Below are 13,633 nucleotides of genomic sequence, written 5' to 3'. Positions count from 1 at the left end.
GGGGGTGGTTTATGAGGGGGGAGACGGCTGTTTAACGGCCACCACCCCTCCACTTGGGGGGGTGCATGGCTCCCCCTCCACTTGGGGGGGTGCATGGCCCCCCTCTCCACTCATACTCCCTCCCTCTCTCTCTCCCCGACATGCTGTCGGCGGGGAGAGAGAGAGAGAGGTAAAAAATTTTGAATTGAAATTTAAAAATTTTTAAAAAGGGGGGCGGGGCGTTCTTATGCACGAGGGGGGGATGCTACATCCTCTCCCTCTTAGAGGAATCGATATGTCCTCATCTCGAGAAGATCTGGGGGTATTGTTGGTTGAGAGTATTTTCATACATCCAAGGTGGCATCCTCTTTAAGATAATCTTTCCACTGGATGATGTATTCTCTCAAGGTCCTTGATCTCAAGTGCCTCTCCCTAACATCTAGGATTCTATCAGGCCGTGGCTCAAGGACTCCTTGGCTAGGCAGTACAATTTGCTAATCATCAAGTACATGATTCAGATTAGGTAGATACTTTTTTAATAGGCTAACGTGAAATACATTATAAATCTTTAGAGTTGCGGGCAGGTGTAATCTGTAAGCATTAGGCCCTAGGCACTTGATGATCTTATAAGGTCCACAATACCTTGGACTTAGCTTCTTGTACTCTCCCAAGGACAGTGAACTCTTTTTAGGGCATACACGGATGAAGACCATATCACCTTCGATGAAGGATCTGTCTTTCCGTTTCAAGTTAGCGTAAGCCTTCTGTCTATCCTTGGCAGCTTGAATGTCTTGTCTTATTGATTTGATTTGATCATCCATGTCTTCCAACATCTGTCTTGAAGCTTCTACCCTCAAAGTTGGATCTGAGAAGTTCAAAGGGGTACGACAATCATGCCCATACAATGCTTGGAAAGGGGTCATTTGAATACTCTATTGGTAAGAAGCATTGTAGGCAAAATCAACTAGTGGTAAGTATTGAATCCACTTTTTGGGTTTGTGATAGCAGTATGACCTAAGCATATCTTCAATGACTTAATTGACTCGTTCTGTTTGACCGTCAGTTTGGGGATAGTAAGCTGTGCTGAAACATAGTCGAGTTTCAATAGCCTCAAAGATAGCCCTCCAGAAGTGTGATGTGAAAAGAGAGTCACGATCACTAATGATTCTTCTAGGTAACCCATGAAGTTTGATTATTTCCTTGATAAATAATCTTGCGATGTCTGGATATTTATAGCTTGTCTTTGTTAAAGATGTGGGATCTAGAGCATGACAAAGGCGGTAGCTATGGAGGATGGAAGATAAAGACACAACTCATGTTGACATGACAATGTAGACAACTGTTACACAAGTGAATTAGGTTTCAAGATTGAGACTTGAACTCATAAACACAATCTTTTGTATGGACAACAATGACATAGACACTTGACATAAGAGACAAGTACTATTGTATTATCATCATATGAAAGTGACAGCTCAAGTACATCATTATATAGAGTTCTTTGGTAGCACTTAACATCCACTGTGCATATGGGATTTTGTCTCTCTTCCTAGAATGGACTGCATCTTCCTAGCCTAGTTGTCCTATACAAAGTAGGTGTGATTGCAAGTATCTCAACACCCCTCCTCAATCACAACCAAAAGTACAAAGTGTGTAGAGGCTTTAGTAAAAGCAATACCTGCAAAGTGTGGGCACACCATAAACATGGCAAAACACCAGAGGCTGTCACAGAAAAGGATAAGTGTGGGTACCACAAACATGATGGACATCCAGAGGCTATAGCAGGGGCCTTACAAAGTGTACAGAGGCTGTAGTACAAGGATAACTAAGGAGTTTTACAAGTTTATATTTGAGACATTAGGACTAGGAAACACAGAATCAGCAAATCAGTTCCAAGATTCTCAGATTTTACAAGTGAAAGAGCAGATTACAATGTGTGAAGAGACACAAGTAATGGTAGTGTGAAAAACACACTATGTCTGACTTGATGTTGAGCTTGAATCTTCCTGTTCGGGTCTTCGATCCTTTGTTGATATTTCCAGGTTCTTCCCCTCCTTGATTTGATGCTGGATCAATAGATCTGAGTAACAAATGCTTCAATTGATTGAGAAGAAGCAAGAGCTTGAAGTGAAGGAAGAAGCTTGAACTAAAGTGGCTATGGTGGCTTCGTCTTTAATTCTTCCAAATGTTCAAGATCTCCCCTCCTTGATGATTTGATGGGAAGGTTGATCAAATCAGAGTGGCAAGAGCTTTGTTTGAGTCCTGAGGAGAGAGAAACTAATGGATTTTTGAGCTTGAAGCTCAAAGCTATGGCTGCCTGAGTTTAGGGTCAAGTAGAGATGAAGGTGAGAGTAGAGAAGAGCTAAGCCATGATCAACTGAGCTCTGATAACATGTTAAAGATGCAGAATCTAGAGCATGACAAAGGCGTAGCTATGGAGGATGGAAGATAAAGACACAACACATGTTGACATGACAATGTAGACAACTGATACAAAAGTGAATTAGGTCTTCAAGATTGAGACTTGAACTCATAAACACAATCTTGTGTATGGGCAACAATGACATAGACACTTGACATAAGAGACAAGTACTATTGCATTATCATCATATGAAAGTGATAGTTCAAGTACATCATTAAATAGAGTTCTTTGGTAGCACTTAACATCCACTGTGCATATGGGATTTTGTCTCTCTTCCTAGAATGGACTGCATCTTCCTAGCCCAGTTGTCCTATATAAAGGGACTAGAGTAGGTGTGATTGCAAGTATCTCAACAATCTTGACAGGGATGAGATGTGCGACCTTGGTGAGCATATCTACTACAGCAAAAATAGAGTTATATCCTCCCTGAACTTGGGGTAGGCCAACAATAAAGTCCATACTAATGAACTCCCATTTCATTTGTGGAATGTCAAGTGGTTGCAATTTCCTAGGCATTTTAACATGTTCTTCCTTAATGCGTTGACAAGACAAACATTCCGTGAAATATTTGAGTAGGTCTCTCTTGGGCCTTTCCCAATAATAGCTCTTTCTGATCGTATTAAGAGTCTTGGCATAACCAGGATGTCCTGAGAAAGGGGAGTCATGGGCTTTCCAAAGTATCTTCTGCTTGAGATTTTGGCTTGCAGGGATACATAATCTTGTCCTAAAGTAGACAAGTCCACTACTGATGGAGAATTATTGATACTTTGTCTTTAGCTTCGGATATTGATCCTTGATGGGGATCTCCCTTAGCATTTTTTGATAGACTGGGTCATGATATGCCCCTTCTTTTGCTAGCTCAAGAATCGGGTTGTTTGGCATTGATACCTTTGTGGCTAGAGACCTTGCTGTTGATGGATCTTGCAAAAATGAGAGAATTTAGAAATGCCTTGCGACTGAGTGCATCAGCAACTACATTCTCTTTTCTAGGCCTATATTTGATTTCAAAATCATATTCTTCCAACACTTCGATCCATCGACACTGCCTCATATTGAGCTCATTCTGGGTGAAAATCCATTTAAGACTCTTATGGTCCGTTACTAAGGAAAATTTGTTACCTAGCAAGTAATGTATCCAAAGTTTGAGAGCATGGATGATAGCCAACAGTTCCAGGTCGTGGGTAGCATAATTCCTTTCATTGCTCTTCAATTTTCTTGAGGAATATGCTACGGATGACCTTCTTGCATAAGTACACATCCTAAAGCAAGTGAGCTAGCATCAGTTACTACTTCAAACTGCTTACTAAGATCAGGAAGTTTTTAGGATGGGTGATGATTCTAAGCTTTGCTTTAGTTTGTTAAAGCTGGTCTATTCAGCAGGTGACCATACAATTGCTACTTGCTTCTTTAGTAGATCAGTCAGAGTTGCTGCAATCAAAGCATAATCTTTGATGAAAATTCTGTACCACCCTATCAACCCAAGAAAACTTCATATTTCTTTGAAAAAAGTTGGTGTTTTCCATTCCAGAACATCTCTGACCTTAGTTGGATCTACTGAAATTCCTTCTGCTGATACAATGGATCCCATATATTCAATCTATCGCTTGAAAAATGTGCACTTCTTCTTCTTGGCATAAAGCTTGTGTGCTCTCATTGTTTCAAGAACAGTGCGAAGCTAGGGTTCATGATCTTTTCCCTATTTTGAGTAGACTAGGGTATCATCAAAAAAAGACGAGTACGAAGTCATGAAGATAGGGCCTAAAGATATCCTGCATTAACCTGTTGAAGGTAGCAGGAGCATTCGTCAGCCCGAATGACATCACTAGGAATTCGAAGTGTCCATACCTTGTACTGAATGCAGTCTTCGGAATATCTTCTTGTTTGATCCTTATCTGATAATATCCAGATCTGAGATCTATCTTTGAGAAGACCTTTGCCCCTTGAAGACGGTCAAGTAATTCATCTATTCTTGGAATGGGATATTTATTTTTTATGGTTTCTTGATTCAACCCTCTGTAGTCAATGCATAGGCGAAGCGTTCCATCTTTCTTTTTTTGGAACAGCACTGGAGCTCCCCATGGAGAATTGCTAGGATGGATGAAGCCTTGATCTACAGTTTCTTGAGTTGCTCTTTTAGTTCAATAGCTTTTGGGATAGACATCTTATATGGCCTCTTTGCGATCGGTGCAGCTCCTGGCACAAGTTTGATTTCGTGGTCGACTTCCCTTTGGGGAGGAAGTTCCGTCAAATATTCAGGGAATACGTTTGCGTATTCCTTTAACCATGAAGGTTCTTCTCCAGATTCTTGATTCTGATCTAGCTTATTCAGTTTAATCATATAAACAGGTAGACCCTTTTGAACACCTTTTATTATCCGTGTTGCTTTTTCCAACTGTATTTTTGGCTTACCAGCCTCACCTTGAGTCGTGACTAGTTCCCCTTTGGAATTGCGGAAGGAGACTTGGCCCTTCCCACAGTGGATGTGGGCATCATTGGGTATTAGCAAATCCATTCCGAGTAAACATTCGTGGATCCCTAGGTTCATTACCCTGAATCTCACAGAAGTTGGCTTCCCATCTAGGAGGAATTTCACCTTAGCAGTTTGCCTAGTACAAGTGACCTCACGACCATTTGCTAATTCCACAAGTAGGTCATCTATTGTGGCTATCCCTAATCTTCTTGCACAGGTTGGTAAAATGAAGGAATGTGTACTGCCATAGTCAATCAAGATTTTGAAGCTTTTACCTTGATATTCTGATGGTGTTTGAATCACCGAGAATTGGTGATTTGGACCCTTCTTGTGAAGAGTGGTGTGAACTATTGGCCTCTCAATGTCAGCATCCATGGATGGATCTTCTTCATTGTCCAGCTCCTTGTTAGAAACACTGGAGGTTCTCACTTTGGCCATAACAGTGGTTCCTTGGCCATAAGCGGCTCTATTTTGACCTTGGAATTGCCCCTGGCAATGCCCTCTACCAAGCTTGGGACACTCCCTCTTGAAGTGTCTGGGCTTGTTGCAATGGAAGCAATGTGGGTTGCGATCATTGCTTTGTGTTGGAACAAAGTTGTTAACAACATTGACCCTAGATTTCTTTCTTTGGCCCTAATTCTGACCCTAGCTCTCTTAGTTTGAGCCTTAGACATGCCCTTATTCTGATCTTTGTAAGGCCAAATCTTGTTGTTCTTTGGTTTGGTCTACACCTCTTGTATTATTGGAGCAGATTGAATGAGTGCGTCTTGTAGGTCCGTTGGGTGCATTGATTCCAATTGAGTGTTTATGGATGGATTCAACCCAATACAAAATTTTGACACATGTTGTGTGATATCCATTGGGGGTGCATACTTTAGGAGTGAAACAAACTTTGAATAATATGCTTTAAGGGATAGTCCTAGCTGCTTCAAGTCATAAAATTCATTCATCTTTTGTGTGCGGTAGGTAGGTGGTAGATACCTCCCTCGCATAGCTTCCTTAAGCTTATTCCAAGTGACTGGCCCCTCCGAGATTGATTGGTCTTTGCACCACTGTTTCCACCAAAGTCTCGCTTCGCCTGTAAGCTTAAGTTTGGCGAGCATGGCTTGGTTAGCAGGTGCAGTTCTTCCTGCTGCCTCAAAATAGTCCTCGACAGACTCAATCCACATGTGGGCATCGGCTTGAACAGTCCTTCCCTTGCCATCAAACTCGAGTGGCTTAATTTGTTTGAGAAGGAATTTCTTCTCTTGAACCACAACTGGACTTAGTGCAGGAGTCGGATTTGGAACCTGCACTTGGAGTTGCATCTGAACAATAAGATTCTTTATGTTAACATCTTATCATACTTTCCCATATTATGTTAATATGACTAGCAGAGCTTTTACCTAAGTGATTTAATCACTTAACACCTTAGTTAACATTTATGATCAAGATAGACAATTGTAAAAAGTCTTATTTATTCATGAAGGCATAACCCCTTGAGTACATTTATCTTGGATAAGTAGGACAAGTTGATTGATACATTAGTTTGGGGAAAATAGGATTGTGTTACAATCGGCTACAGGGATGGAAAAATAATATGGAGTGGGGTCATGGATTTTCAAGAAACGGTAAGTCATAGGAAGCTTGGGGTATCCCTTCCTTTGATACCCGTTCTTCTCATAGCGCCCTAACACTTTGATTCTATCACCAGAGATCACCCGGGTCACTTCTTCATAGACATACTTGTTCTGCTTGACTTGCTGACCGCTCACATGCAAAGTTGATTTTACGCAAGCTTTGACAAAGATGAAAGCTTCACGATCTTTAAATCCTCCATCCACTTGATTCTCTTCAAGTTGGTCTTAAGGTACATGAGTCGGTGGGCTGCTATGTAGTACATTCCTGAGTCTCTCGTCCATCTCCGCTTTGCATACAGGGGCGAAGGATTATAGATGTGGTCTAGAATATTCATCATGCCAAGCCTCTGATGATAATTCAAAGCATGCATTGTAGTCATGAACATGACATGGAGCACCAAGAACGTGCTCCATGCTTCGTGACTCTGCAACCCAGCAACCATAAGTGAGTAAATAAATGTTTTCAATAGAAAACACTGCTCTATTCTACTCACCCTCCCCTATTTTACCCCCCTTATTCCCTTTATTTTCCTCCATTAAGTTCTCTTATAATCTTTAGATCTCGTTGGTTCGCTCTGATACCAACTGTAACATGTCCTCTTGACTACTTGTGGGACACATCTTAGCAGCCCATCGCGAGGGAAGTCTAGAAAGCGCCACCTAGCACTCGCAAGGAATGTCACAGGGTTTGTGATCTAGGTCTTTCTAAGTCTTCCCTGAAGCGGAAGTATCCGGCCGTTCCCACTTAGGATCGACTTGAAGTCAGGGTTTCTTTCCTATCAGCCAAGTCTCTAGGAAGTAGCTAGCGTCGAGCTCCAGATGAACCACTTTGCGTAGGAACAACAGAGTCAAAGCGGATTTATGCTGCACTTGGTTCATGGAGAATGGGGAATGAGAGGGATGCCAAGCTCAATCTCTCTGCCCATAAGGCATAGTCCCATTCCGCTCCCCTAAAATATTATAAATCGGGATTCTAACTCTACTAACTCTAGGTCTTCACAGTTTTGTTATAACGTCTTTTGAGAAAATTTCCCAGCTAACCAGGACCACCCTTCCGTAGGACAAACCCAAGTCGCGTCCACCGCACTTTCCTTGGGTTGCTTACTTATCTAATTACCTACCACATTATGTTTGACATGCAAAGGCAGCTTCCTTAATTAATCAATTTAAACACAGGTTCCTTCACGTAACTTAGGCATTGACACAAAAACAATGTCAATCAAGTTCCTTTTTCAAATATCTGATCTTTATTTATCATAGTCCTGGAATACATCAAGTATCATGCCCGAAGGCTATCCCAGCAATCAACACGATTGCAGCTCCAAGTTTCACCTGTAGACTAGTACACGGGCCTTGAGATCCCATCTCGAGTCATGTCGGCCTTTTGTCCGGGATCTAGAGCTAAGGAATTTACAGCCAGAGCCTCCCCTGGCATCCAAGCATCCTCCCACTCCAAGCAGCACCCATGGAGAGACCTCTCGCGGCGAGTTCGGTCCATGTAACCGACATGGCTAACAACCCCCTTAGATAGGGTCAGGCAGGCAGTCGGAGGTAACTGAGCCTACCTCTCCCTACAGGCTATTAACTTGAATCATTAAGTGTTTGGCCTTGAATTAGTTCCTTGAGCAAAGAAGTTCAAACAGTGTACCTAAGTGTACAATCACGTTCATTTTTGTGGTTGTTCATACGACCAACTGCTAAGATGTGATTCCTTCTTCCCGAATGCTCCCAACATTCGATCCTCGATCATTTGCGACTTGGCGAGATTCCAAGGGCTTGGCAAGCTAGGTTGCTTGTTTACCTTTTTTCTTTGGGTTAGGGTTTATACCCTATCGACCCCAATTATCCTTACCTTAGGTCTCCTTGTACTATAGTCAATTAGAACTTGGACAACCCCGTCATCCTCGGCTGGTCAATTTGCTTCTTCACAATTCACAATTTCCCTAAGTTTAACAAATCATTCCCCATGAGAGAGAGTTGTAGTAGGGCGACTACTCGACCTCTTGACGAATCTAACTAGTCATTAGATCTCGCCTTCCTTGGCCTATGACGTAGTAATAGCATCTTATGATTTAGTTGCAATAGCATCTGACCTTCTGGACTAGTTGCACAAGATAGGTAGCAGTGCCTATCTTGAGAATTTACATCCCTTTGTCGATATTACTAGTACCGTGACCTAAGGCCTAGTACCCTCTTCTACTCACAACATAGAACGATCTAAGTACGAGAATGGTGGACTAACTCTGCAAGTGCAATACTAAGAAACATTTTAACTTAACTTAACCTATCTTTCATATTGAATGTGACTGTCATTTCATGTGTATTATATACTTTTCATCAAATGAAATATAACCCTTTTCCTTTTCATACATTTACTTATGTGTGCAAGTTGCTTATGCATGCAGGTCATGCTATGTATAGTTACAATGATATTGACGTAAAAACACAATCTTTTCCTTTCCCATGCAAGTCACGCAAAATAGAATGCAGTTGCTTATACAAAAATATAACCCTTTTATTCTTCTCCATAGCAATTACCTATTCATCCTCCCACGAATCAACCTATTTATGGTCGTCACGAGGAATTTTGTTTATTGCACAAATGCATTGTGTACAACATAACTCATTCTTGCCAACAAAAGTTACCCAATGCAAACCTTCCAATGCACATGAGCATCGCAATATATTTTTAACCTATGTGTGTGATGCAACTAGGACATTATTGCATAAGTTCATCTTTTAACACCTGAACCGTATACTCAAAAATGCAACAAACTTTCATCATGATGGTGCGAGGATTATACGTATCTTGTCATTCAATTTAAGACCTTTCCAAACATCCCTATGATCCTTTTAAAAGCAAAGCGTTCTAATAATGCAATTAACTTAATGCACCCATATCATGCAGAAATGAAAAAAAGGGTGAATTGATGGAACCTGAACATCCGCAGGAGGGGTATTATCGATTCTTGCGCTTCGGGTGGGGACTCCTACATGTGCTCCTCTTACTCCCACGTGTGCTCCTCTTGTGTGGCGCTTGGGGGCCATCGCAATCAAGACTTGGGAATAAGTCGGGCAGGTGGGGGGGTGTGTTGAAATTCTCGGAAAACTGGTAGTCCTTACTTCTTGCAAGAGAACTCCCTTCGCAAGCGGGTTGTGCCCTTCCACGGTCTGTGGGTGAAACACCCCCTAGGAAGCTTTTTGTGGAAGCTTCTAGGAAGCTTCTTGGAAGCTTTGTTTTCTTTTATTTCCTGTCTTCAGACAAGGGGATCCTAACGGCGTCAAGTTGGGGAGAAAGATGAAGATGATGATGATGATGAGGGAGGTGACAATTTCAGGCGGGGCAGGGGGGGTTGCTGTCAGGCAAAGGGGGATGGCACTGCTGGAGGGGGGGCGGCATTGTTGTCAGGCAGAGGGGGGGCAGCATTGCTTTAGACCACCGGGGGGGGAAAGGAAGGCTCCCCTTAAATAGTAGGGAGGGGATTGTTTATGAGGGGGGAGATGGCCGTTTAACAGTCGCCACCCCTTCGCCTGGGGGGTGCATGGCCCCCTCTCTACTCATACTCCCTCTCTCTCTCTCCTCGACATGATGTCGGCGGGGAGAGGGATGGAGAGGTTAAAAAATTTGAATTAAAATTTAAAAAATTTTTAAAAGGGGGGGTGTTCTTATGCAGAGGGGGGATGCTACAATTATGCCTCTTAGGTACCTCATGATACCCTTCATGATATCCTAATTCCATCTGTCAAGTGTAGCCATATAGCATGCTACAACTCCCACTATAAATACTATGTCAGGATGAGTGGCTATCATGGAATACATCAAACTACCTACTACGGAAGCATAAGTGGCCTCTAGATAATGAATGAAGTGTTGTCCTGAATTGTATGATATCAAAATATTATAATCTATGGATGGATGGTCCCAAGAGCTCCAACAAATGCCTAGACTCATGCCAAAGATGTCAGGGAAGTTTCCAATTATTGCCAAGAGCTGGATGGAGTGATAGGAGCTCAAGGATGAGGCAAGCTCATCAAGAAGTAGGGGGCAACAAATACACGCAATTAATGTTGATGTGGCTACCCTTGTTTCTACTCCTACAACATGTGTTGGAGCTTTGGAAGCACTCTAAGGGGCTCGAAGGAACTAAGAAATGCCTAAAAACAAGTGGCAAAAGAAGGGGAAGAAGGTGGGTAGGAGATAGAGCTCAATGCATATCTTGGGGTGAAAAATCAATGGTTGCCATTGAGACTATGAGTTAGAGCTCAATGCATATCTTGGGGCGAAAAATCCATGGTTGCCATTGAAACTATGAGCTAAAGCTTTTCTCCACAATTTGAAGCAATGGGTCAGGGCTCAAGCTTTGGGGAAGATGGCGCTGATACTAGGTGAAGGGAGTGAGCCATTAAGTGGAAGCATGAAGCGAAAGCAAGAGCTATGGTGGAGAGAGAGAGAGAGAGAGAGAGAGAGAGAGAGAGAGAGAGAGAGAGAGAGAGAGAGAGAGAGAGAGAGAGAAGATGTGGGAACTCCAATAATTATAATGTGTGACTAGTAGTTCCGTTATTCAAATTTTAGTAAAAAAATAAAGCATTGATGGTTGCTTTGCCGCAGTGTACATGTGTGCAAGTATTGTTAGTGTAACCAACACACAAATGACTAGGCATAGGTGCCTTTACCACCAACATTTATTGCATTCATCCCTCTTATGTGAGCATTGTTTTGTTTTAGTGCATAGCATTTCCTTTGAGTTGCACTTTCTTCAAGGCAGAAAATGTTTGAGGGCGCTATACATCAACTACACACACACATTTTTTCCTGGGTGCACACAGGGTCATGTAAGGAGCTCATCCCATGGGTACTAGTGTGAGGAAATGGATATCTTGACCATTCATGGAGAGATGACAAGATGGAAGGTGAAGCGTAGTCTCAACTTCAATGAGGGGTGAAGATGAGAAGATATATTTTTATTTGTTGAGAGATACTAGTATATATGTGGCCCATTGTGCATGTGTATCTAAAGTATTATTTTCTTCTCATGTTCTTTTTGCGCCTACTAGGAGCAAACAATGCTTATAATATACATTAAGATATTCTTTTGTTATGTGTGTGTGTAGATATTGGAGTGATGCTTGTGCATCTGTGTGTGTAAAGATATGGCAATGGTAATGTGCCAAATATCCATGTGGGTGTATGCTTATGTATTATATGCATCCAAACGCTGCATGTGTCTTAGTGCAAACTTGAAGATGACATTGAGGAGGCGTCTAAAGGCTCATCATACAAAGTCACAAACCCGAGGCCAACATGTATAAGTAGTTAGAGAAGGTGACAAACCTTCTAGAGAAGATGGAGGGGTGACGTTTCTAGGTGGCATGCGATGGATATTGGATAGTGGTGCCTCACGCGACATGACCAACAAGAAAGGTCCATATAGTTCTATGAAGTCTTTGCAAGAATCCATCACCATGATGGTTGTGGAAATGATACAAAATGCCTTGTTGAGGGTACATGTACTATTTTCTTTATTACTACAAATGGTGAACTCAAGAATCTATCCAATGTGTTGTATGTTCTAGAGCTTAAGAGAAATCTGCTATTAGTTGCTTCTATAACTAATATTGGCTATGATGTGAGGTTCACTAAGACAGGTGTAGAAATGATTGATAGTGCTAGTAAAGTTATTAGCAAAGGAGAAAGGAGGAACAACCTATATGATCTACGTACTATTACAGCCACCATTGGTGTGGGCATAAGAAAACTTTAGCATGAAAGATTTGGTCACATTGGTTTTGCAGTGTTGAAGAAGATGCATAAGCAAGGTATGGTTGCTCACCTACCTGTAGTATAACTAAAATGAAGGAACCATGTGAAGCTTGTATGATGGGAAAGAGGTGAAGGCTTCTCTAGAGTTGGTGCATGCTAACTTATGTGGTAAAATGCATACAAAATATTTTGGAGGATATTCTTATTTTATGTTGATCATTGACAACTACAATAGGAAGATGTGGGTGTACTTCCTTCGTGATAAGGGTCGAGATTTTGGTAAGTTTAAAGAAGAGCTAAAGCTTGTTGAGAATGAAACATGGAAAAGTGTGAAGAAGTTTAGAATAGATGGTGGTGGTGAGTTCAACTAAAAGGATTTTGAAAACTTTTGCAAGAGCAAAGGGACTCAAAGCTAATCGACAATGCCTCATACACCTCAACAGAGTGGTGTTGTTGAATGGTGAAATCACACCATTGTGGAAATGGCAAGGTCCATGCTTAGGAATAAGGGATCACCTAACCAAATTTGGGTAGAGGTTGTTAATACTATAGTTTGCATTCTCAATTGGAGTTACGCAAAGACTCTTAGGGAAAAAACTCCTCATGAGGCCTATTCTGGTAAGAAGCCATCTATCTTACATTTTAGAACTTTTGGATGTGAATATTATGCACTTATTATGCTTAAGAGCAAGGAATTTCCTAGCCAATTTTGGGCACAAGTTGTTAATACTATAGTCTACATTCTCAATTGGAGTTACACAATTCTCACTTGGAGTTACACAAAGACTCTTAAGGACAAAACTCCTCATGAGACCTATTCTGGTAAGAAACCATCTGTCTTACATTTTAGAACTTTTGAATGTGAATGTTATGTACATGTTCCAAAGGATAAGAGAAACAAGTTAAATCCGAAACACACTGATAAAAAGACAAATGGGCCAAGGAGGTCACTAAGAATAGAGGAGCAAAGAAAGGCTTCTACTCTCACATACTTAATATGGCCTTGATGATGGCTGAGATTATGAGATAAGTAAAGGAGCCAACAGACTTTAATAAAGCACTTGCCAATCTAGCATGGAGAGCAGCTATGCAAATTGAGTATGATAGCATAATGAATAATGACACTTGAGTGGAGCTAGTAGATCAGCTAGAAAAGAGGAAGCTTAGTGGCAGAAAGTGGGTCTAAAAGGTAAAGTACATGGCAGATGGTATCTTAGAAAAGTACAAAGCCAGATTAGTTGCACATGGATTTTCACAGGTTGGAGGATTTGATTTTCAAGAATCATTTTTCTCCTAAGTGTTAGAATGATCACTATTTGCATTGTACTTGTAGTGGCTGCTCATAATAAGAAGTGGCCAATTTACCAAATGGATGTCAAATC

Source organism: Lygodium microphyllum, chromosome 16 (genome assembly GCF_053477565.2).
Source record: "Lygodium microphyllum isolate KBCC chromosome 16, Lygodium_microphyllum_v1.1.10, whole genome shotgun sequence".
Classification (NCBI taxonomy): Eukaryota; Viridiplantae; Streptophyta; class Polypodiopsida; order Schizaeales; family Lygodiaceae; genus Lygodium; species Lygodium microphyllum.
The sequence above is the reverse complement of the archived record's forward strand: the minus strand, read 5'-3'. Positions refer to the sequence as shown.